Genomic DNA, 25,370 nt, shown 5'->3' with positions numbered 1-25,370 from the left:
CCCCTGCACAGTTACTTTATAAGTAATTAACTTGATTAACTTCATAAATTAACTTTTTGCACACTGCTATAATCTAAGAATAGCTCAACCAGTTTAAATTGAAGTCCCTGGCCTTGGCATGTAATAAGCCAGCGATTTTAAAGGGTTAACTTGTTAGATACTAAGGCTTATTATTCAGTAATTACAGAGACTTTACACTTATAGAAGTGTGTAATAAAACCAAATTAAACAATGAACCAGCAAAACACTAGAACAGTGGTGTCAAACTCAACCACTTAAAGGGCTGTGTTAAAAAATCTCAACAAATCCATGGGCCAGAGAACGGCTACGTTTTTATTTCATTTTTTAATTAAGCATTTTGGTGCGACCCGAGCTTCCCATTGTTTATTCAAAATATGCCAAAAAAAAAATATAGGCACTTGTGGCAGACCTTCCAATATTACATGAATACATGAACTATTCAAAAATCAATTGAAATGAAGAAAATAATTTTGTACAAAACAATAGGCTACATTAGCTGACTCGGCCCGCGGGCCTTGTGTTTGACATGTGGGCACTACAGCATAGTTTTAAAAGGTTATAAAAACTACAAGTTTTTTAATTTAATATTTGCCAAATAAGCTACTTGTTATTGTGTGGTTTCTATACACTGTTGTTTTTTACAGACTCTCTGCAATTGGTCTAAATCTGTTTTTATAACACATACAGTTGTTCAGAGTTCTATAAGTTCTGACAATGCCCATGAAACACGTACTGTAGTTTAATTTATCACAATAAATGTCACGTTGCCCACCACTATCCTCAACTTCTTCTGTGGTAGATGTTCACATTGAGAATGAGCACAGAAATTTCAATATGTTTCCTATATTCATTGAAATGTATATAATAACATACAATATAGTATTTTATTTCTTTTTTTAAATTGCTGAGTTTTGCAGATATTATATTGTATATGTAGCATGGAAAGCTTATAGTTTTTTCTAACTCTTATTATTACTGTTATGTTTCTGCAAACATGCAGCTGGTACCAACAACACAGCAGTGTGCCTGAGAGAAAGAGAGGGAGGAGCTCCAGAGACACAGAATTGTAACAGATTGATCAGCTTTTGTTCCTCCACTAGCTTTCCTCTCACTGGGTTCGCGCTCTGTCACTGTTTTGTCATGTTTAGACCTTTTGTTGTTCCAAAAAATAGGCCTGATACAGTGTGCTCATATGTCAAAAGACACAATGACATAGAAAAGGGAAGTCAGCCTTTGTAAGTATTTTATTTATGTATTAACAGTAGCTACTGTTGCAAGGTGGGACAGGTTTTGCAGAACATTGGCAAAATTCAATTCAAGCTAATGGCAAATGGTAGAACACAGGTCAGTTACATAACATGCATTTGGAGTGTTTTGCTTTGCTTTTTGTCATGTAATGATAACATGGTGGAAGGGCTGTGGGAAATTTTCACCACTGTGTTGTTTGGTTGCCTCACAACCACAACATGCAGCACCCACTGCCAGAAAACCCAAAGGAGGTTTTGAATATACTACAAACAGTACTTTACTTCCAATGCTCTTTTATTACAAAAGCTAAAATAAGCTGTACCAAAATGTCAAAGCAAATATCTACTTCTGTGCATTGAGTCATCAAAAGTGAGACATAAATGGTCTTTAAACATTTTTCATGCCTGCCATGACAGTATGCTTCACCATGAGATAATTAGATGTAGGTTTTTAAAATTGCTGTTGTTTTTTCTTGTCTTTGTGCATCTCAGCTGTCTGATTTGAAATCAGTTATGTTGTCTTCAATGGGCGAAAGTTGTGCCTGTGGCTAAATAATGCACACTTTATAGTAAAGGGTGTTGCATTGTTGGTTGGGTTTATCCAGCATTCTGGTTGATGTGTACACAGCTTTGGTATTGTTTTGTTTCACCGTAGTGCAGAAACATTGAAATAGGTATGGAGATATCACCTCCTGCTGTATGGCAAAATTAATAGAATGATAGAAATAATAGAATTTACAGATTCAATGTCATTGTCATTTGCAACCTGGCTAGTTTTACTAGCTACCACAACATAGCATTTGTGAATAATGTAAGTATTTTGACTAAAGTGAATGGAGTCATAAATATGTGGTTATATGAGGCCAGTATCACCTTCAGTGCTCTTATGTGAGAATCTATGGTACAGCAGCTAGCCATTCATGGGCTGTTGTCATTATGTGTTTTTTTCATCTTTATAGCATCATCAGCACCTGCTTGGCTGATGTCTGCTTGTGTGTGCGTGCATGTTTGCATGGTGATTTGGTCTGTGAGAAGGCCGGACATCACCTTCAATTACATTTATTTATGGAGTCCTTTTTGAGAGAGTCTACCCTTTAATAAACCCCTCGTGGCGCCTCAAGAGGAGAAACTACATTAGCAAAGGTCAGAGTTCACATGTTAGGGAAGGAGCCATCCACAGTTCCAGGTGTGACTAAAGAGGTCATGGCAAAAGGACAACTCTGCATGCTAGCCTCTCAGTGCATCTGCACATGTCCTCAAATCTCTCTCTCACTGCAGGGCTGCACAATAGAATCATATTGTGATTATATTGCTAGATGAAGGCTGTAGGCATGTGCCAGTATCAACAATCATGATAATGAATTAACCTTTTATACGTTTACAATATTATCAAAATACTGCATTTTAAGTGTTTTCAGTCTTATGAAGATACATTTTGAGTGTCATTTTTATACAGGGATAAATGAATGCAATATTTACAATAAAATATGATCAGAAATTAATGATGCCCACTCTGTATCATTATCGTAGAAGCCTATTAGCGGTTAGGACTGAAATTGAGAACCCTGCCATAGCTTGCCATTTCCAAGAGCTGTGAAGCTGCTCCAACATAAAATACAGTGTGGAAAATCCTACTAGTACCTGTACTTTACTAACATATAAATGGCATATACTGTGCTGTATAATTTAATCTTCATGTGCATGCAGTCATTGTATAACAGTGCTTAATGTGTTTATCAAATACATTCACGATGAGAATGCTAAGTTGTGGTAATGAGGAAATGAGGTTCTTTATTATAAGTTAGCATCACGCTAACAACGTTGAAGCTTGCTTCCCAAGACTGGGTGCAGTACTAATATACACAAAGCTTGTAACAGACAATCAGGTAACCTTTTTTGCCTTGTATGCTGTATATATACTGTGAATCATTTAGTAAATCTAACGCCAAACTACTAGATTGACCTGTTAGCTCATTAGCATAGCAGTCTGCCGAACTGCTTAGGTTAAGCCACCTTTTGCGACTGCAAACAGGCGTGTGTTTGAATATGATGTTAAGCAATAACAGAAACATGGCAAAAAGTTTAAGAATGCAATGTTTGTATGATGGTACAATTGGTAGATACAATTTCCAAGTGCGCTACATACAACAATGTTGTGACATCAGGCTATAGCCTATAATTGATGGCAGTGCAGTCATCATTATACCCTTCCAAAGCTTCTGCCCTGATAGAAAAAGAATAGCAAGACTGTATCAACCGATATCAACCAGAAGTGGAAAGACGAGGACAAACAGCACAGCAAACTTTAAAACCTAAACCTAACCCTCATACAGTAAAACAAATTGCCACGGTAAACCTATACTGAAATAGGTAATGGCCTAAAATCTCTCTCTGTCTCGCTGCTTCTTTCTTTTTCTCTTCTTACATCTTGGTCCTCTCTGATTACTGTAAAAGCTTTATTAAAAATACCTTATAAAAGGGCGTCTCTACCAAACCCCAGCTAACAGGAAAGTAAGCTACTCGTACATTTAACAAAACATGTACCTGCTGATTTCTGAATTACGTGACGTGATACTATGCCACCTATGTGATAATTAACAGCAGATTGTCTTATGCTTGTTGTACCACATAATGCAGGCATGTCAAACTGGTGACCTTCTGGGCCAAAGTGCTGCAGAGACTAGAGTTTACCCACATCTAACGTTCTGAATTCAATTTATGAAGGGCTTGCTAATTATCTGATGAGCTGAATCAGGTGTGTTTAATGAGGCAGTGTTTTGAAGTCTGCAGTGTTTTGGCCCACGAGGATTGGATCCTCACAGATGACGTAATGTGTTGGTAACGCAGTAGAAAAACCTTTAACTATCATTGATTTCTCATTCTAATATACCCAGCTAAGGAGCTTGTCACGTTAGCCTAAACTGAACAGCTACTCAAACTGGACTAAGGCATGCTGATTTAGCTAGCATGTCAGATTAGCATGTTAGGAGTGGTCCAAATAAAAATAAACTATGGGTTTTACTTTTTACAGCTATCATCAACTCAAAGTCGCTCTCGATATGTTAGTGTAGCATCTCGTACAGAGATAAACATAGCAGACAGTCCAATCTATGGCCAAATCTAAGCTGATCATTGTGTAGTCTCGTGATTCTGAGCAGCCCTATGCACCCTTGCAGAGCAGTGGCCCGCCCTAACCCAGGTGACCTCTGAACACATGCATGTTTGAAGGTTTATGAGGTGCGTGAGAAATCTTGCTCTGCAAATTGAACCTCTCAACGACCCAGCACCATAAACCTGCCAATCAAATCACTGATAGCGCTCTCAGCAGGTGGCCCTAAAGTTTGCCTTTTTATGTCTGCAGAGGGAGGGGTCCTAACAGCAGTGGAATGCACTGCAGAGGGGGGTTACATTTCCCGTCACACACACCCCTCACTCTGTCCGCCTATCTGTATTCCTCTCTCGCTCGTTAGCAGCCTCACGCTCTTGTCTCAGCCTCTCAGGATGCCTTCATAATTCAGAGCCTGAAATTATAGCAATGAATCTTTCATGTCTTTTGTAGAAAGTGGCTAAATGATTGCATGCGTGCAAGTCCTCATAAAATCATAAAATGTTTACTTATCAAAATTTCATTGCCTCCCATATTTAGCAAGGCGACTTGTTTTTTTGTCTCTTGAGTAAGTTAGCTAAATTAGCATCTACACCAGGGGTGCACAACTCTGGTCCTGGAGGGCTGGTGGCAGCAGGGTTTGGTGATTTACCTGCTCAAACGCACCAGATTACACTTATCTGTTAAGTGCCAGGTTAAGTGGGTGTGTTAGTATAAGGAAACTTCCGAACTTTGTTGGACATTGGCCCTCCAGGACCAGTCTTGTTTACTGTAAAGAATTTATGTAAATTTACAGCAGAGACACTACAGTAATCTACTGTATTCCCTAAATACCACAAACTGCTGTAAAAAGAAGGTGGGAAATACAGGTCAGGCTTCTTGTCAAAGAAGTTCAGATGCTGGACTTTATAGTAATTAGCTGTTATTTGCAAAGCATATTGAGAAAGTGACTGGTAGTTTCTGCAGACTTGAGCAGAATGTCTCTGAATATTGAAGTGACTGGGTTAAGCATCCTAGCATTGCTTGCGGTTGTGTTAGTTTTAGTTAATTAGTCTTTTTCATCTACATTTCAGTTTTTTTGCTATTTATGTTTTCATTTATGCATTTGGTAGACCCACTTATCCATAGTGAATTACAATATAATCATGTTGCAGAGGCAAAAGGAAGTGTTAAGAGTCTTGCCCAAGGACTCTTATTGGTACCTAAGCAGTGAACTAAACCCCAGTCTGCTGTGTGGAGGGTAGTTGTAATACCCATGACATTACACCAACTGAACATATTTTGGTATTCCAACCATTATGGTGTTTTGTATATCAGTTAACTAGTTCACCCTGTAATGTTAGAATTTAAAGATATTTGGCTACTGACATTTTTGTAATGACTGGTATGCGTGATTGTCACTGCTGTAAGGTGATGTTCTTCTGCTCATGGTGTTTTTGGTAGTTCTTGGTGTGAAATAGAACTACACCATTGTGAAAAATGATCTATGTAACAGTCTGCATGAATGCTCAAGCATTTGCCATCAGAAGATAGCTAGACAGATCTGTGGTGTTTACTTGTACATGTTGTTCTATATAATGTAGAAAAACTGAGGTTCCTCAGACAGTTGTGGGGACACATTTGAGAACATATGAGCAGTACTGTAGAAATACAGGGATGCAGGAAATCAGCTGTAATCAGTGAGAGACAGAGAAAAAATACAGTGTTAGCACGTAAATAAACAGGAAATTATTGGCCAAATTTCTGCAAATTGTAATTGTATCCTTTTTGCAGTAGGTGAAATATGTACATTTCATTTATTCCAAAAACGTTGAGACAGTATGTGAAATGCTAAAAATGGAAAGCAGTGATTAGTAATTTCTGTTTGGCCTGTATTAAATTGGCAACAGTACGAAAACATGATGAATGTGTTTTTTGTTTTTTTTTGATTGTTTTTTGTTCTTGTAAATCAAGGTTCATTCCAAATGTGATGCCTGCAACACATTCCAAAAAAGTTGGGACATAATCATATTTACCACTGTGTCACAGAACTTCCATTATTTTCATTCATTGTGATTTTGGCCTTGCCCACCAAACATTAATTTCTCTGGATTCATTGAATGTTTTTGTACTGCATAGGATAAACTGCCTAAAATAATTTGTTGAGGTATGTTGTTGAACTGTTGGATTACTTGCAGATGCATTTCTCAGTAAAGTGAGCCTTGACCCATCTTTGCACATAAAGGATTAGGCTTTTACTGGATGTTCCTTTTATACCCAGGCATGAATGCATCACCAGTTAAAGATGCTTTTTGACCATTTCTTTTGACCCTTGCTAGTGGGTGACTGAAATTATCTATAAAGATGAGTATTATTATTATTATTAGTAGTAGTAATAGTAGTAGTAGTAGTAGTAGTAGTAGTAGTAGTAGTGCTCTGTAGCACTGACCACCTTTGACATCATGTCCACACATTTCCACCAGGAGGCAGCAGATGTTTTTATAAAAGAGTTTTTTTCTCTTTAACAAAACTGAGGTTAGATCAGATGAATTAAGTGATCTCCTTTTCAGAACTTGGCAGAGTTAGTTTAAGACTCTTTATATTTTATATGGCATACAGTAAAATAAATAAGCCCAGTATTTTTATAGCAGTCTTCCATTGTCCAGTGAACTCAAATACCCCAACGAGCCCAACGAGACAGCAGGAGGTAAAATTCTGCCCTGTCTGACACTTTGCACCCAGTCCTAAAGGGTCAGCAACCACATCAGTATGTGATGGAACAGATTTCTCTCACTTCCTTCCTCCAAACACACTTAGAACGTTTTGTATGTTGACATTGTAGTTTAGCTCTGTTTTTCTTAGTTTTTCCAATAAAGTCTGGACGTTTTTTTTCCTGAAAATGTACTAAAACAAACATGTTTGCAGTCGGTAGCGTGAGTGTGTGTCTGCATGAGAGTGCAAAGGTGCAGGAGGGCAACAGCAGAGGGTGGAATATTCCAGAAACACTCTGTGGACTGTGCCTCTGCCAGACTATTTTTTTTCCACAGAAATCCTCATCCATGCCAGGCCTATTGATGTAGGGAAATAGCAGGTCTTTCGCTCTCACTGACCATACTGGGAGGTCAGCTTAAGGTCACCACACTGTACAACCTCCTTTTTTTCTGAGTGCAATCCAGGATTTTTGTTTTTTTTTTATTTCAGTCAGATCGTATTATCAGCCTCATAAAGTGTCAGTTGCATCCTGAGATAGACAAGCTCAAACAAAGGAAGGGGTGGAGGGGACATGATCCCTTTACTAGGGAAATTACACAATTTTTTCTAAATTTCTGCATATTTAAATCATTAAGGTTAGTAGTGAAAAATATGGCCTAAACTGTATATCAGTACATAGTTACATTTCTAAATATTTTGATTAATATCACAACATATGTCCAAATACACCAATCAGGCATAACATTATGTCCTTGTTTCTATGCTCATTGTCCATTTTATCAGCTCCACTTACTATATAGGTGCACTTTGTAGTTCTACAATTACAGACTGTAGTCCATCTGTTTCTCTACGTTCTTTGTTAGCCCCTTTTACCCTATTCTTCAGTGGTCAGGACCCCCATGGACCCTCACAGAGCAGGTACTATTTGGGTGGTGGATCATTCTCAGCACTGCAGTAACACTGATGTGGTGGTGGAGTGTTAATGTGTGTTGTGCTGGTACGAGTGGATCAGACACAGCAGTGCTGCTGGAGTTTTTAAACACCTCCGCGTCACTGCTGGACTGAATAGTCCACCAACCAAAAATATCCAGCCAACAGCGTTGTGTGGGCAGTGTCCTGTGACCACTGAGGAAGGACTAGAGAATGACCAACACAAACTGTGCAGCAGCAGATGAGCTATCGTCTCTGACTTTACATCTACAAAGTGGACTGACAAGGTAGGAGTGTCTAATAGAGTGGACAGTGAGTGGACACAGTGTTTAAAACCTCCAGCAGCACTGCTGTGTCTGATCCACTCGTACCAGCACAACACACACTAACACACCACCACCGTGTCAGTGTAACTGCAGTGCTGAGAATGATCCACCACCCAAATAGTACCTGCTCTGTGAGGGTCCATGGGGGTCCTGACCACTGAAGAACAGGGTAAAAGGGGGCTGACAAAGTATGCAGAGAAACAGATGGACTACAGTCTGTAATTGTAGAACTACAAAGTGCACCTATATAGTAAGCGGAGCTGATAAAATGGACAATGAGCGTAGAAACAAGGTCATAATGTTATGCCTGATCGGTGTATGTCCAAACTTGGTGTAGTTGGTTAATGGTGGCTCATTGTTCTTAAATATTTGTTTACTTTTTAATAAGAATATTTTTTAAAAAGATTTTTATGTGCAAAATAGGAAACCCAAAACTGAAAGTATGTAAGTAAACCTATGGCAATATTACTTTCTCACACTAGCTCTGCAGGCCTGGTAAACCACTGCTAAATGTTGTTTTACATTAGAATTTCTAAGGCTGAATCTGGCTTCTTATTGGGCAGGTTTTTATTCGAATTTCCCGTCCCGTTCCAATGAAGCAGCAGTTTCGTTCCGGCACCTGTACAGACAGCTGAATGTGACTGCTCCACAATGTGGAGTTTGGAATAAGAACGCAGTTTTAGCTTCGTTGAATTTAAATTTTTTTGCCTCAAACGTGTCCCATATACACGCCTCCAACCGTCATACGTTATACAACTGTGAATTGCTTTGCGCACAGGGCCCAGACTGCGGCCCAACAGCGCCAGCCCGCGGCGTTGACTGATGCAGCTCACCGAATCAGGTGGCTTCTCAGGCAGTACGAGAGGAAATGTGGCAGTCATTCTGGTGTCCAGGGTAGGCTGAGGCTTACCCTTAAAAAAAAAACGTTCTTTATTTTCGCTGCCTTGTAAACCAAGCGGACTACTATAGATGTAGCTAATGGACTAGACAGCGGGTTCAGACTGAGAGACAACTGTTTTTTGTTTTTCATTTGAAATGTGACTGAAACATCCATGTCTTAGCTACTAAGCTAAAGGGGATAACATTCACTTTGTTCCTGTTGTTTTTATGTGGAGTTTAGAGAAACTTCCAGAATTGTTTACAGTGGTGATCATAGGAACCAGACATCTGAAGTACTTAGTGCCTCTAAAAGCTCTCTCACAGAAAGTCAGAAATGTTTGAGACATTGTTTTAGCTTTAAAATAAAATGATGTCCTGAAACGTATTTTTAAAGAAGCCATTAATGGCAGAGAGGTACATGCAGAGCATTTTTAAGGCAAAATATTACTCAAAGAAAATAATTTCTTTCCTGATGTAGCTCTATTTTAATATCACCGTTAAAAACACAGAAAACGTGTAGATTCATAGCAAAATGATCCTTACTTTTAAAATTTTCATTTTTTTAAAACATAATGGACATTATGTCTATGTCAGCACCCCTTCTAATTAGTGACTTCAGCTACTTTAAGGTGCACCCATCAACATGGGTGTAAACACAGTTTGTATAATCTCCTTAGGAAAGCATTGCCAATGGAATGAAACGATCTGCAACAGCTGCACATGAGCCAAAGGTCACCATGTCCAATGCCAAGTGTTAGCTAGAGGGATACGTCCCCCCTCCCTGCCCCACAGCACTGGGCTATGGAGCAATTTAACTACGTTCTCTGGGGTGATGGAGCACAAATACCTTTAGGATGAGCTGGACTGCCGTTTGTGATCCAGAACAAATTGTCCATCAGTACCTGACCTCTCTAATGCTCTTGTGGCTGAATGCAACCAAATCCTCACAGCAATGTTCCAGCAACTCAATGTGGTTTAAGAGAAATCTGTTGACAGAAGGAGATGTACAATGTACAGTTGCACAATGCTAATCACTTGTTACAGTTGTATGCAGAAGTTTGGGCACCCCTGGTCAAATTACATGTTTTGTTGGCTTTCCAAGCAAAATGTCTGCACATTTTAGTGCCCAGTTGCTTTTGATTTTCCAAATGTAACATTCTGGTTATAACATAAAGCACATTTTATACTATATGTTATTTTCCCTCCAGTATGTTAAACCCAGCCAGTAGAAAAAATGCACAGTAAAATTGGCAAAAAAATGCCACACAGTTTGTAATTATTTTCAGTTACAAAAATGACCAAAACATGTAATTTGATTAGAGGTGTTCACTCTTCTGCATACGATTGTATATTAGGCTTGTAGCTCAAGTGCAAAACTAAAGAAGCAAACTTCAAAACTTTTTCACTTTAAATGCAAATACAAAGTATGGGAAACGCCACAGTAACACCTTACTGTCTCCATTAGTATTACACAAACTCCACCCTGTACCAATCTGTAAATTAAATGGTCATGTGTGTGTGAGCCCTTGTGCTCTCCGAGCCTGGAATAATGCCGTCCTCATTCTTAATCCCCGTTAAGCCGGCCGCTCCTGCGCCCGTGACCTTGGCACGGGTGGCTCCTGCAGTAGGAGAGTGTTTAGCGTGCTCAGAGTCGGCCCGCAGCGTTTTACTCTCACACAGGCAACAAACACACGCCTGACCGCTGCGGCTGGCAGCTTGCGGCTCTACATGCGGCCCTTTATAGACACACGTCTACAGGCTGGGTCCTGGGACAGAGCACAAGTCTACAGGCTGGGTCCTGGGACAGAGCCAAGATGGCCACTGTGAACTGTGTTTTTTCTGGTCAAGCACTATTGACTAAGCTCATGTGCGCAGGGACTGCTTGGGTGGGCTTGGAGTGCCATGTTAGTTTTTCTTTGAGTCATTTGAGGAGAGCTTGCAATAATAACATTTGCACACACACACCCATTTTATTCTGTGTCAGGATGTGGGTCATACTTTATGTCCCATATGTATCATGTCCAAAAGTTTGTAGACACCTTCTCGTTCAACGTTTCTTCTGAAATCAAGGGTAAAAGCCTCTGGGAAGGCTTTATGCCAGATGTTCAAGCATTGCCTTGAGGATTTGATTGCATTAAGCCACAAGAGCAGTAATGAGGTCAGGTATTGATATTGAATGATTAGTTTTGTATCACAAATGCCCCTTCAACTCATCTCAAATGTAGTAGATGGTTCTCCATTACTCCAGAGAATGCAGTTCCGCTACTCCACAATCCAATGTTTATACCCTTCTAGCTGATGCTTGGCGTTGGCCATGGCGACCTTAGGCTAATGTGTGGCTGCTCCAGAGCATTCTACTGGCAGTGCTTTTCTATGGAGATTATACAAGCTGTCTGTACGTGTCAGCAATGGGTGCACCTTGAAGTTGCTGGATACTTTTGGACATATGATGTGTCTGTTTACACTGTTTCTGCATACACAGTCTAGACCTTTCACTGGAATTAGTATTAGATAGTAGTATTTTATATATGTGTGTGTATATATATATATACATACATTCTTTTTTTCATTGCACTTACGTAACTGGTAACTTCACAAAAGAAGTAAAAAATTAACATTATGTAACACTATATAAGTAATTTTGGACTGTTGCTATTGGTCAATTCAGTTTTCTCACAATATAAAGGGCTGCTGGCATTTTCAGATAGAATAAAAAAAATATAAACAATAAAAAAATGGGATACAAGATGCATATGTACAGTACTGTGGAAAAGTCAGAGACATTAATTTTCAGTAAATATGGCCATGAATTATTAATCAAGTCATTATTTTTTGCATCCATAACAGTATAACTAATAATTGTGCTCTCACGCAAAAACTTTGTACCACCATTTCATCGCTTTTTCACTTTCTTGCATAATTCAGTTACCCTTTGCATTGTGTTACACTTTCATGATGAACAGACCAATAGAAGTGATCCAAAATTACTAAGAAAAAAATCTCATTCCATTAACTTCTGTTGTAAGTCTTTCTCCTATAAAGTTTAGGACGGCTACACATTCTTTCAGACTCACTGAGTTGTCTTCTCACACTGGAAGGATGGACAGAAACTCCTCTAGATTTTTTCAGGTCTGAAGTAAGAGTACAGCTTGATTTTCTCCTCTCTCTTAACAATGAAAGCTTTAAGTACTGTTTATCAGATGGTGACAGTTTTGGTGGTCTACCAGGTCTTGCGTAGTTGCCCCATTTATTTGGTAACTTTTAATCTTTTATTGAACTCCAGTTTTCTAGTTTTTCACTTATTTTCCTTTATGCAAGTGGATTGTTTTATATCTAATCTCCTCAGAAATATCTCCTGAAAAATAAGTAACTTGCACTTAATGGCTGTGTTGACTCTACATTTTTCACAGTGCTGTAGGTTATTTATAATTGAACATAGTAGGTTTGCACTAAGATTCGTACCAGCATATCAATATAGAAGAGATGAGTTAGTCTTGCACAGTGGATTAGTACCCCCTCCTTTTCAGTCAGCTCATTCACTGGCGCGTGAAGGGATTAAGAACAAACCAAACTGCTGCTGGACTGTACCATTTGCGACTGGCTCATTGGATGGATGTGAGGAGGCCTACAGATGTTGCAGATGAACTTGTGTGTGTGGATATGTGGGTCTCTTGTTTGTGTGTCTGTATTACTGAAACTCCAATTGCTGCAGGGGGAATTGTGTATAAGATGGAATATATTGCAATATTTTATGAATAGAATACATTATAATACGTTTTCACCATAGTACTTTTTGTATGGGAAACAGACTGGCAGACAGGTGGACAGATAGACAGCTCCATGGCTCTGGCCTGCTGTGTTCCAATCAGGTCTAGAGGTACTGTACACTTTTTTCTTGTTGACACCCTGATGAGTTAATTGCATCTTGTTTGACTGTTTTGTATGTGTAACTGTATTGGAGCTGTAAGTGTATAGCAGTGCTGCTTATGTTGTGCTGCTGCTTGCCTGCTTGCAAACTCCTAATATTATTCTTTCAGTATCTTTTGCTGTTTTACTGTATATTAACGATTTTATCAAATTCAAACTGTTAAGTTACAAAAGTAACAATTAAGTATTCAGACCTTAAATATTTACTTGTGTCATGATCTATTTAAACCCTTAAGATAGCAATAAAATTGGATAGCCGAACATGCTCAGAGGAAAGCGCCAACCGCCAGTTCTGTTATGTCAGCTAACAGATGCCTGCGCTGACCAGCATCGTGTTGAGTGACTGGGGGAGCCATCCTACCCACCCAGAGAGCGAGGCCAATTGTGCTCTCTTGGACTCCCGGCCACGGATGGCTGTAGCATCACTCGCGATCTCCTGATGATAGGGCCAACGCTTAGACGGTTGCACCACTCGGGAGCCCTGAAAGATTTAGATAAAAAACCCTTTACTGAAAAATGCTATCTCACATTTTCATGTCACTACCATAACAGTTTTAGTCTGTTGGCGGAGCCTTATTTTAGCCACACCCTTGCATTTTAGAGCAAGAAGTGAGACTGCGTCCCTGTCCCTCATGGCTGCATGGTGAGCCATTAGATCCCGTTGTTTTGAAGTAAAGGCATGTAGCCTTAAGAATTGTCACTAACAAAACACATTTTTGTGTTTTAATGAAAAATATTATGATTTTATGTATGTACAATTGTTCAAAGTTGGGTTTGCTGGTCATGTACTGGCTAGTGATTTAGAGTTATACTCAAAATTAGATCAAATATGCCACTAGTTTTGGTAGTGTTATTGTTCTGGTAGTGACAAAATGGACATAGTTAAGGTATAGGTTGATTTAAAGCAAAATGGTTTTAGTCTAAAGTTCAAGACAATTAAAAGACTGTCAAAAATGTGTTTTGAACATTGAATTGGTTGAAAGATCTGTACAGGCCTCTTTTTCTGATGATGCAGACAGTATTTTTGGTAGCTCATGGTAGTACAGTCCAGTCCAGGCCAAAGGTTTGAAAGCAACACTAACTTTGTTAAAATAAATGTCTCCTGCAATGGTGTTTATACAACTGATGCTGCATTTGTTCTGCTGGCAATTCTCCTGCAGCTCTAATCATATTTGCTGGATTCTCATATTCAGAATCTCCTGAAAGCTTGATGAACTGAATCAAAATTGAATTGTGTTTACTTAGGAGATTATGAGGAATTAGAAATGGCTCAGTGTGTAGGTCTGTTACGAACAAGAAAAGTGAAGCCTTTTCTTTCTGTTACAGTAATAGCACTTCACTGCAAACCAAGAGAATATTTTGGAAATGTCATCAAACATGTATTCAAACAACTTAAACATTTTGTCCCACTCCTGCCCACAGTCCTATATAGCTGGTTTCCAGGGATGGGGGAGTAGCTAAGTCAGGAACTACTTTTTGTAGCTAACTACAAATTTTTGTAGCTAACAGCTGTAGCCACTACAGTGTTATGAAATGTAACTAATAGCTACAATTTCGCTACAAGATTCAGGCAATCCGCTCAAAATTTGAATCACAGAATGCTGTCATTAACTGGGCTAGTGGTGACTGTGCAATCCTGACTGAGCCATGGGCAGTTCGAGCAAATGGTCGCACTCCGGCCCCACAAGCTGATCACCCCTTACTAGGAGGCTAAGCTCAGGGGTCAGCAACCGAACTGTTAAGAAGAGCCATTTTGTCCTTTCAACAAAAATGAAACCGCCTTGGGAGCCACAACATTTTATGTCCGTTTACCATCTTGCCTGTAAATATGTCTCAGTATGTGTTGATGTGCTAGTACAGGCTAAAAATATAATACAAACAAAAATGCAGACTTACTTTGCCCTGCTTTAATCTTTAGGTCAGCTATATTTTAGGTCAGTCATGAAACTTTTCCACGAAAATAGCTAGAGTTTCTTGTAAAATGTCTCTCAACATTCAACTTTATGCGAGGCTGAAGTCAGCTTCTTTTTCCAGTTGTCCCATTCCACCTTAAATGGTGCCTGAAGTGCCAGAATGTACTGCTGCACCATTTAAGGCGGAACGGGAAAATTCGAATGAGAAGCTGGTGAAAGAGAAACTGACTTCACAACTTCATGACAGTTTCTCGTTGCAGATTAAACATATCAGGAAACCAGCTGGATTGATTATAAATGCAAAAAAGTCCATTTGTCTCCAAATTATCGATGTTGGTCTTAAATCTCTTTCTTTGCCATTTCCTTAGCTACGAGCTAGACAAGGTTGTCTGCGTCGCTGTGTGTCCAGCAGACTGCGTGCTAATCTTCAGGGTTAAAGGGTGAATTAGCAGATATACATTAACTCCAGTGTTTAAGACCATTTATTGTGAAAACTATGTTATAACGATCAGCAGAGCTTTATTTTACAGCAGAGGAGGATTATGTTATTTTACCTAAAAACCTAGTGCTGCTGTGGAGACACTGCTTTGCACAAAGTTGTTTGGTTTGTATCCGTTTTTTGTTGTTGTTTTTTTTTGTTAGGAAAAACCTGGAATGATTGACTTTGCCTTTACTTAGTCTAAATTTTTGTTGGACACACCTTTGGTTGTGTAAGTTTGATTGTTGGTTACACTTAAACTTACTTTTTGACTTTTTGCATATTTGCAGCTTTTCAATTGTAGGTTTCTTTCTGGCACAAGATTAAATGCAGTGTCTTGTTCACACTTTCAGTTGGGCTTGTTTGGTGTGTCAGGTGGAGATTCACAAACAGTCTGACAATCACGCTTTGAAAGTAGTTAAAAAGTAGTACACTGAAGTAGCTTAAAATTAGCCACTACTTTTTCTGGAAAAGTAGTTTAAAAAAAGTAGCTAGCTAATGGTTCAGTAGCTATCCCAACCGTGCTGGTTTCCATCTACACCAGTCATGAGTAAGAATGACTGCCACATATCAAACGTGCCCTTAGTTCGCTTTATTGTCGTGTTTTTGGCTTTCTTAAGAGCACTTTTCACAGCTTTGGCCTTCTCACAGTCTGAGGGTTAGCCTACAAGAAATACAAGAAATTTGGATGTTGTTCACTTGATTGGTTGTTCACAGTTATTCAGAATGATTTTATTACTTTTTTTGGGAGTCCTGTCAGAAGACCTCTATTTTGGAGGTTCCTCACTTTTTGCCCTGGGCATTCTTTCCTCTGTAATATTGATGGAAATTTTTGAGATAGAAGTATGTATGATTTATAAAAACAGACGCAAACTGGATTTGTGTCTTCGTAGGTCAGCAAGCAAGTTAACACTTATAAAAGTTTTATTGTGGTAGTTTACACAATGTTTTGATATTAAGAAAGCTGTGGTTTTGCTGTCTGTTTTATACTGGCACAGCCTTCTTTGTGAGAAGGAGTGAATAGTTTTCACAACAAGGGGTTCTTCCCTTGTCTTTCATGCTTATTGCTCCCTAGCAGCTCAACACAGAGCCATTTCACACAGAGAGATTCAAGAGTTCTGTCACCACTGCTGTGAACAGTTCTGACTTGGTAAGATTCTCTAGAGCTTCACATCAAGCCACTCTAAACAATCCACTATATAATTAAGCATGTAATTACGTAGTAATATAGTGACATGCTTAATAGTGTGGCAAAACAAAATACCTGTAAGGGGTATATATATATGTATATATTTTATTTATATTTTTCACCTACCGTATATGCTAGTATAAGTTTCTCTGATTTTTGACTTCATTGCAGTGATCCACAGTGAGCTGGCCATGTAAGTGCTGATGATTTTGTGTCTTACAGTAGCATAGGTTGCTAAGCCACCGTGCTGATGTTATTTGTTCTGTCCATCAAACACACTGCCCGTCTCTGTTTACATCTGTCTGTCTGACATGCCGTGGCATTCCGTTGCGGGCGCCATAAATTACTGCAACGTGGCACGGTGAATTACAGTACACTGGTGACATTGACACACTCTGTTGTCTTCCCATGGTCATGTCTGCTTTGAATGGCAGTGTGTTAGGCTGATGGCACTGGTGGACAGCGGACACAAATCCTGTACTTGAGTAAAAGCAACGATAACTCGAGTAAAGGTTTTTATTGTTTATGAATCATTTATATTTATACCTCAGTTAAAGTACAAAGGTGGTTGCTTTCAAATTAAATTGACCATCAAAAGTAAATGCTGAGTTATTATTGTTTTTTGTTTAATTATATGATGTTACATTATGAAGCTTGTAGCTGCACAGTCACATAAAAAGGTTATGGCCCATTTTGTAGTGTTAAACTCAGCAAATAAATAGAAATCCCCCTGTGGAGGATGTCTTAACTTATTTTCACAAATAACAAAACAGGTCTTATGACCAGACGTGTTTGAACTCAACAGATCAGATAGGCCAGTTAAATGGTGCACTGTATTATAATTGATTTGGTTCAGTTTGAAAGGGCATTATATAATTTTGGATATTTTAAACAGTTCAGTTTTCTCCCACTTCCAGTGAACAAGTATAAACACACTGCAGAAAGTGGGAGTGAAAGTAGGGCTTTTTAAATTATATTTTTAAATTTATTGGAGTGAAACTAAACAGTCTCCCAAAAAATGGAAATACTCTATGTAGAGATACTTAAAAAGTACTTAGATATAGTAATAAACTACATGTACTTCATTACTGTCCACCACTGACTGACGGCTGGCCGGGATTTAGCTTCTGTAAGCTATTGCTGAGTTAGCACAGGGACTCTGACCCCCAGTAGGGGGGCGGAGTGGGCAAAGAGGGTATTTTAATGGGGGTCGTCACTAGACTTCCAGGCCTCTAAAGAACATGCACTTTTGATAAGTTTTGGATTTAGATTAAGAGTTGATCTGCATGAGGCTCTAATGGGTTGGAATGAGGGAATGTGTGAAGGAGAGAGAGATGCCCTACATTCAAGTCTCCTACCACCCATCTTTTATCTGTTCTTTTCAAAAGTTCTTGGTTGTTGCTCTCCTCTTCTGTGATGGGGTGCATTATGAATGATGGTATGAAAATCGGAAAGCATGGAAATGAATTTGTGACAAAAAAGTTAATAATGTCAGAATGCTCTTTTCCCTGATTTAGTGGCCAGAAATGTATCTTATTAGTACCAGGCTACTAGCGGCTAGCGGCAGACGCATGGTAGTCTATATGACACTGGTGCAGGTAGTTCAGACAGTATTTCTGTGGCTTTTACACACTGTGTATATGGGCATGTGTGTGCACGTCTCAGCACTGCAGTGGTCAGCAGAAAGATGAAGGGTCAGTGATCTTGCCTTAAGGATTATGCAAGGGCTCATTTGTCCTGAGCCATGGGTCAAGTCCCCACGGGGTCTTCACACTCTTCCTTGTCCTCAAATGACATGCTTTCAGCTTCTCACAGCCCCATCTCTTATCTATTGCTAAAGGGCCAAGGTCATCCTGCTTTGGGTCACTAATACAGGCATTGTTACTGGCACCTCTCAAATTTTGCTAATTTTTACAAAAATTATGAGCTTTTTGCTCAGGGTCAAATGCCTCTTCATTTTCTGATGTCCAACTTATTCCACATTCGTTTTCATTGGCTGGTTAAGAAAGGCTGTTTTCAACAGGATTACTTTGTCATTTTTATGTCATTTCATACACATGTGATGTGGTTTTGGAGGGAACATGAAGTTCAGTGAACGGCTAACATTGGATGGTTAACTTTTTATTACAGCTGTGGGCGACCAGCAACATTATGTTGACTGAGGATAGATACCACAGCTCACCTTCATGTTTTCTATTGGCTCACACATCTGAGGTTCGCAAATATATGGGTTAAAAGCACCTAGATGAACTTGGCACAAAGTGAAATTCATCACTAACAGAAGCTAATTCACTTTCCTACGTCCTTTCATATTTAAGTAAATCTGGCTTTTTTTGCCAGGCAAGTTTCACTTGCATTCCGTGTGGCCGTGGCCTGATTCAGAAACGGCTCTATAATAATGCTTTTATTTTTAGGATTTCTAAACATTTTGGGGCTCTAAGCAGCATCCTATTTATGGGGCAACCCTATCCACCCTTATAGAAAAAAAGCATTATTTTCACTCAACCTTTATTTAAACTCAGAGCACATTAAGAGTGATCCTCATTTACAGTGTCGCTGATTATTTTGTATGAAGGTATTAATGTACTGTTTTAAGATTGAAAAAAAAATAATACTTAATTAAGAGAAACATTTAATAAAGGCTGAAGTAAAGGCATTTAAACGATCAATAGCTGTCTAGACAGAGGAAACAAAAAAAGTATATATGTATAATTGAAGAAATAAACAGCAAATCAGATAAAATAGAAAAATACTAAATACAAGGGGCCCTAACGGCCATGAACCTCATTTTTTATAAAACATTTGTACATACACATTTCATAAAATAATTGTTTGAAAAGTCTTGTTTAAAAATTAATTTATAAATTGTGAACTGAGTGTAAAAATGTGCATAGATCAGTGGTCACCAACACAGGTGCTGTAGATCTACTATCCTGCTGAATCTAGAACCAACCACTATCTGCAACACCTGCTCCAGCTAATTAACCTCTTAAGAAGTTTTTGATTGGCTGAATCAGATGCATTAGTGTAGGTATGTCAAGTGGGCAGCACATTAGATGCAGATTGGAACTAAACTCTTCAGGAAAGTAGATCTCCAGGAGGAGGGTTGGTAACCATTGGTAGAGATGAATGCAAGTTTCCAATCTGGCGTACGAATGGCCATGTCAGTATGCAGCAATGTAGTGTGTGGTTCCTGAACATTTCATTTTTATAGATCAGTGCACAAATACTGAGAACTTTTGTTAATAACTAATTTAGACTTAAAGTGTGTTTTGTAAATGAGGCTCGAAATTTTTGAAATTCCACTGTAGTATCTGAGTTTTCTGAGTTACACAGTACATGACAGAATCTCGTGTTTTACAGGCGATACTCTAGCTGCGCTATGAAGCACATGCCAAACACAAATGTCTGCATTTGTGTATTATCAGTATTACGTACTCATGCAGAGGGGCCAGCTGTGTAGCACAGCACACCCAGCCCCCAATACACATTCACAAACATGCTGAGAGAAAGAATATCAACGTCCATCTGTGCCACAATCAGTGGGGGCTTATACACCGACACCATCCAGCTCTCTGCCTTCTGCAAGTCATGATGTCACTTCATTTAAACAACACGTTCAATGAATGAGGTAGAGGGGAGCTAATAAATTGTGCACTACAGTTTGTAATTGTACACCTACATAGTGGACCTATAATGTGGAGCTCATAAAGTGGTCAGTGAAAAGAAGACCAAAGAAGGTTCTTGTTATAAAGTGAGTGTCTATGTCTGTATAGTGCTTGTTCATGTTGTTCATAATGTGTTTCAATGTAAAGACACCACCTATAGGCAAAATCACCTGCTATTGATAGGGCTTTGACTAGACTGGGGTTAGAAGATCATTTCTGAACTTCTGTGTGGCTAAAGAGTTGGCTTTATCACCTCTGCTTGGTCTTTCAAAAATTCTTTCTGAATTCTTCAGAGTCTCAGTTTTCTCAGAGAGTTTTGGCCTCGATCCCACACTGGTAATGCTTCATGTGATTCGTACATATGTAATGGTGAGGAACATCAAGAAATGTCATGATTGGGCTGATGTGAGAACATTGCTCCTCCACTTTTAGGTCATGAAAATAGTTGTTAGGTGAAAATAGTTAATGAGTGTTAAGTTTGTAATGATACTGAGGGATGGTGTTTGTTTTCGGGCAGTAGTCAGAAATCACTACTGATAGTGAATGTTTTTATTATTAATTAGATCATTTTCAATGGTACTGATTGTTTAATGAGAGATTTGTCTGTAGTTCTCATGGTTATTATGGTGAAAAAATAGTCAACAGTTCTGATTGGTTATTTCAATGAGAGATTTGTCTGTAGTTCTGCCATGTTAGTTTGATGAGAGACTTGTCAGTAGTTCTGACTGGTAATTGTAATGAGGGATATGTCAGTAGTTGTGATTGATTATTTTAATGAGATTTTTCAGTAGTTTTTAGTGATTAATGAAGGCTTGGTTTGTCAGTAGTTTTTATTAGTTATTTTATTAAGAACTTGGTCAGTAGTTCTGAGTGATTAATGAAAAACCTGTCAGCAGCTCTAAGTGGTTACTTTAGTGAGAAATCTTTTTTCAGTAGTTCTTAGTGGTTAATGAAAGAATTTTCCATTCTGATGGGTTAATTTAATGAGATCTGTGGCAGTAGTTCTTAGTGGTTAATGAATGATTATACTGTACTGATGGGTTATTTTAATGAGATCTTTGTCAGTAGTTCTGAGCTTTCTTTAATGAGAGATTTGTCAGTGGATGTGTCTGCTTTGCTATTGGCAGAGAGTCTGCTCGTGGATCACAGTGCTGACCATGCACCTGCTGGAGGGGGAGAAAGCGTGAGCGTGAGGGAGCGTGAGAAAGAGAGCGAAAGGGAGACAGAGTGAAAGGGGGAGACAGAGAGAAAGAGAGAGTGAGAGAGAGAGACCGAAAGGGAAAGAGAAAGAGCAATAAGAGCAGACTAGCGGCTCTCTTCTCTTCAGTCAGACGGCTACGTCCACTCGCTACTTTTGGCTATCCCACAGAAGAATGGGCAACTCACACAGAAAGGCACCTACTTTGGCCCTAGAGAAGAGGAAGAGGAGGGAAAACAGGAAGATTAAAAATACAGGAGATGTCACTGCAGGTAGGGCGTCTGCACGTTTGATGAGGGGTCAGGCTGTAGCATCCAGTGAAGGGTCCGGTGAAGGGGCAGCATGTCATAGCTTCCACAAGACGGCCCCAGGCTAGTAATGACGTTCAGTAGAGTCATGAGATTTGCTCTAATGTCTGTGTATTGTGCCATGGTGTATATGGTACAAGTGTACTGCAGCATACTGTAGCTACGCTCATAAAACAGAACAAAACAGAGCAAAATTGCATTGTGGTTTAAGAAGCGAGGAAGATTTCCCTGGTGCATTTCACAATCCTGAATGTGAGGGATGTGTGCTATCATTGCTGACTTCAGATAAATTATGCATTGCAATGAAGATGAAGCTTGTGCTCTTTCTAAATTCTCAAACTGCTCTTAAACTCTCAGGACCGGTCTAGACTTACCTTCTTCTTTCTTAAACATATTAGTTTCATAGCAGTTATTGAGTTCATACTGGATAATAACAACTGAACAATAAACCTGCGGTTTAAGGGGTTAATTATGTTTGCAGGCAAGATGCTAAGATTAAAGTGATTAAAATGACACCCATCCTCCCCTCAAGCACAAAAATACCTCTTTCCTCACTGCACGGACTTTGTTTTCACATGAGCAGTCCGTCACTCGGAGCAGAGGTGGCACACTCTCAGCAGAGGTCACATCTTTGCTGGGTTCTTGATGATGCAAAGCAGAAAATAGGGTGCTGAGTAATAGAGTGTGTTCTCAGAAACACTGCAACCTCACAGCTGATACGCTCATTACGCCACCCAGCTGGAGAGGTATGTAGGGGGGAGGAGAGAGATGAAGGTGATGGAGACGTGAGGGTATGCAGCAGAGGAGAAGAGATTCTCCAGTTTGACAGAATATGACGCATTATACTATGTAGTGCACACTACGTAATTATAATCCAGAACTTAAGTTGTTTCTAAAACAATACTGGCTTTCATTTTTCAGCAGGGGAAGCAAATGCAGGGCAACAGAGGATGCGACAGTAGAGGGAGGGAGAGGAAGTTTAGGTAAAATGAGGACAGAAGGGAAGAGAATAAAAAGAGGAGCTGAAGGTGGAGGCAAGATGAGTGCTCGAGTAGAAGGAAGTGGAGAAAAGGGGAGAGGTGGGAGTGAGCTAGGCAAAGGAGACAGAGGATTAATAAAGACATAGTAGCATAACTATAATCTTATGGTACAACTTATTTATTGTTCAGCAAAATAAGCAGAAAACATTTTTAACCGAACATTACACAGATGTCTCAACAACTAAATATAATGTTACTTTTTTTAGTGTTAAGTGTGTTCACCTTTTGCCTTAATTACTGTTTCCATTCTTTCTGGGACACTTGCTTTCAGTTTTAAAAGAAATCTGCAAGGAGATTTTCCCACACTTCCAAAGTTCAGTCTTAATAGTTGGTTGCATTTTTGCTTCTCACGATACAGATAATCCCAAATGCATTGAATGATGTTGAGGTCTGGACTCTAGAGTGGTCAGTCCATTGTTCCCAGAGCTTCTGTCAATTGCAAATTTTCTAAGTTTTTGTCTACTTTCGTTTATCAGTAATGACTTCTTGACAGCACATCCTTTCAGACCCATGGTGTCACATTGTCTTCTCACAGTGGAAGATTGGCCAGAACTGCTGTGATTTTTTTCAGATCTGAAACAAGAGTGGAGCTTGATTGTCTCTCTTCTGTCGAAGAAAAGCTATAAGTGCTGTTTGTCTGATGGTGACAGTTTTGATGGTCTGCTGGGTCTCGTATGGTTGCCAGACCCATTTTCTCTGTATCTTTCAATAATTTTTTTAACTCCAGTTTAGAAGCTCCTGTTTTCTTTTACTTATTTACCTTTGACTTTTAATAGTTAAGAATTGCCATGAAATAAGAGCTTACCAGGGTTATATTTAAGAAATATATATGAACTAATACACTTTACATACTATTTTTTAATACATTATTCGTGTACTGATTAACAGTGGTGTGTCTCTGGCAACAATCACAACCTGGCCCTAGTGGCAGTGACACCGCCAGCTATTCTAGAGATGGCACAAATGTAGAAGCTTTTGTTCCTGCATTTTATCCCTACATTTAAAGTGAACCCCTGGTTATTACACTTTCGTAAATGAAGTTAATCGCTTCTAAAAGGATCCTGCAACAGGTGTCTAATAAACATTGGGAGATAATGTCAAGAAGAACTCTAAGAGTGTAAGAAAGAAACAATAACAGGAGAATATTTGTAGTAAAGCTTTCAAACCGTCATACAATACTTTCTTGAGTGAAGGATGGATAGAAGCATTGGTGTTCTAATCTAGCTTACACACTCTTCAACACCAGCTTATCTCTTAGGCCTGTGGTCCGCTGTTATTTAACTGTGTTTTTCTGGCGGTCAAAGTGTTTTTTGTTGATTAATATTAAGTGATATTGTCTTCAGTAGCCTACAATCAGTTTTGTGTAGCATCACATTTGCAGTTTTTGCAGTGTTCTGGCAGTAGTATTTGCCAGCTAGTTTCAGACATAATCAGTAAATAGTGTTTTTATGGGCCCACATTGCTAATGCTAGCATGTAGCAATGTCAATTACTGGCTAAGGCTACTATACCTAAGGCCAACTTAGCAACTGTTTTGTAGTTAATGTTAAACCTTCAGCGGCAGTGCTCTAAAGGACGTTAGCAAAGGACGTTTTCTATTCCATATTTTTTTGTTATTATTGTTTCATTCCATATTTTTTTGTTGTTGTTTTCTGGATTTTTATTGACTTTTTCTCACTAGTTCCCACCTACGAGCTAGGTCTCCCCCTTCACGCAACATAACCAAGCTGGGAGGTTGAAAGCTAGCTCCTTTCAAACTGCTTCTAACGCAACATCATTGGCTTGGAGGATAATGCATATTGCTAATTCTGTCATGACAGCTAACATACATTGGCTACCATAGCGCATTAGCGGGCATCGCTTAGCTGGTCTCCTGGCCACAGATGGCTGTGGCATCACAGGGATCAAACTTGCATTCTCCCAACGATAGGACACTACTTTTGTTTAAAATGTGTCAAGAGATTTTGTGTTTCAATAATTACATTTTGACCAGATATAAGCATATGATGTGCACCACATTCACAGACTTACAGACCACTGTTTTAGGCCCACATTGCTGTGACTTCTCAAATATAAGGATGCTAATCTGTTAGCAGTTTTAGCCTTTTTATGTGTTTGTGTTTCATCTGCTTGAAGGCCTATCGTTCTAATAATGTCACAGCATCTGACTTTTTTGAAATAAGTACTGTACTTGGTGCAAAATTATTATGTTGTATGCTCAAGTATCCAGACACCACTTCTAATCAGTGACTACAGCTGCTTTAAGGTGCACACATTGTTGACCCAAGCTTTCAGTTACACACAGACAGCGTGTATAATCTCCATAGAAAAGCATTGCCAGTAGAAAGGGGGCAGGCACACATGACCTCACTAACGCTCTTGTGGCTGAATTACAATCAGATCCTCACAGCAGTGTTCAAACATCTAGATATCCAGATGAATAGAGACTA

General features: G+C 39.1%; 1 protein-coding gene across 1 annotated transcript in view; it reads left to right on the top strand.

Moving 5' to 3' along the window:
* Nucleotides 1-25,370, top strand: part of nhsb (Nance-Horan syndrome b (congenital cataracts and dental anomalies)) — a 102,846-nt gene that overhangs the window by 60,876 nt on the left and 16,600 nt on the right. The gene's annotated exons all lie outside the window — the stretch shown is intronic.

Source organism: Colossoma macropomum, unplaced genomic scaffold (assembly GCF_904425465.1).
Source record: "Colossoma macropomum unplaced genomic scaffold, Colossoma_macropomum, whole genome shotgun sequence".
In the NCBI taxonomy this organism is placed as follows: Eukaryota; Metazoa; Chordata; class Actinopteri; order Characiformes; family Serrasalmidae; genus Colossoma; species Colossoma macropomum.
Note: the sequence above shows the minus strand (reverse complement) of the source record. Positions and strands in the feature narration are given on the sequence as shown.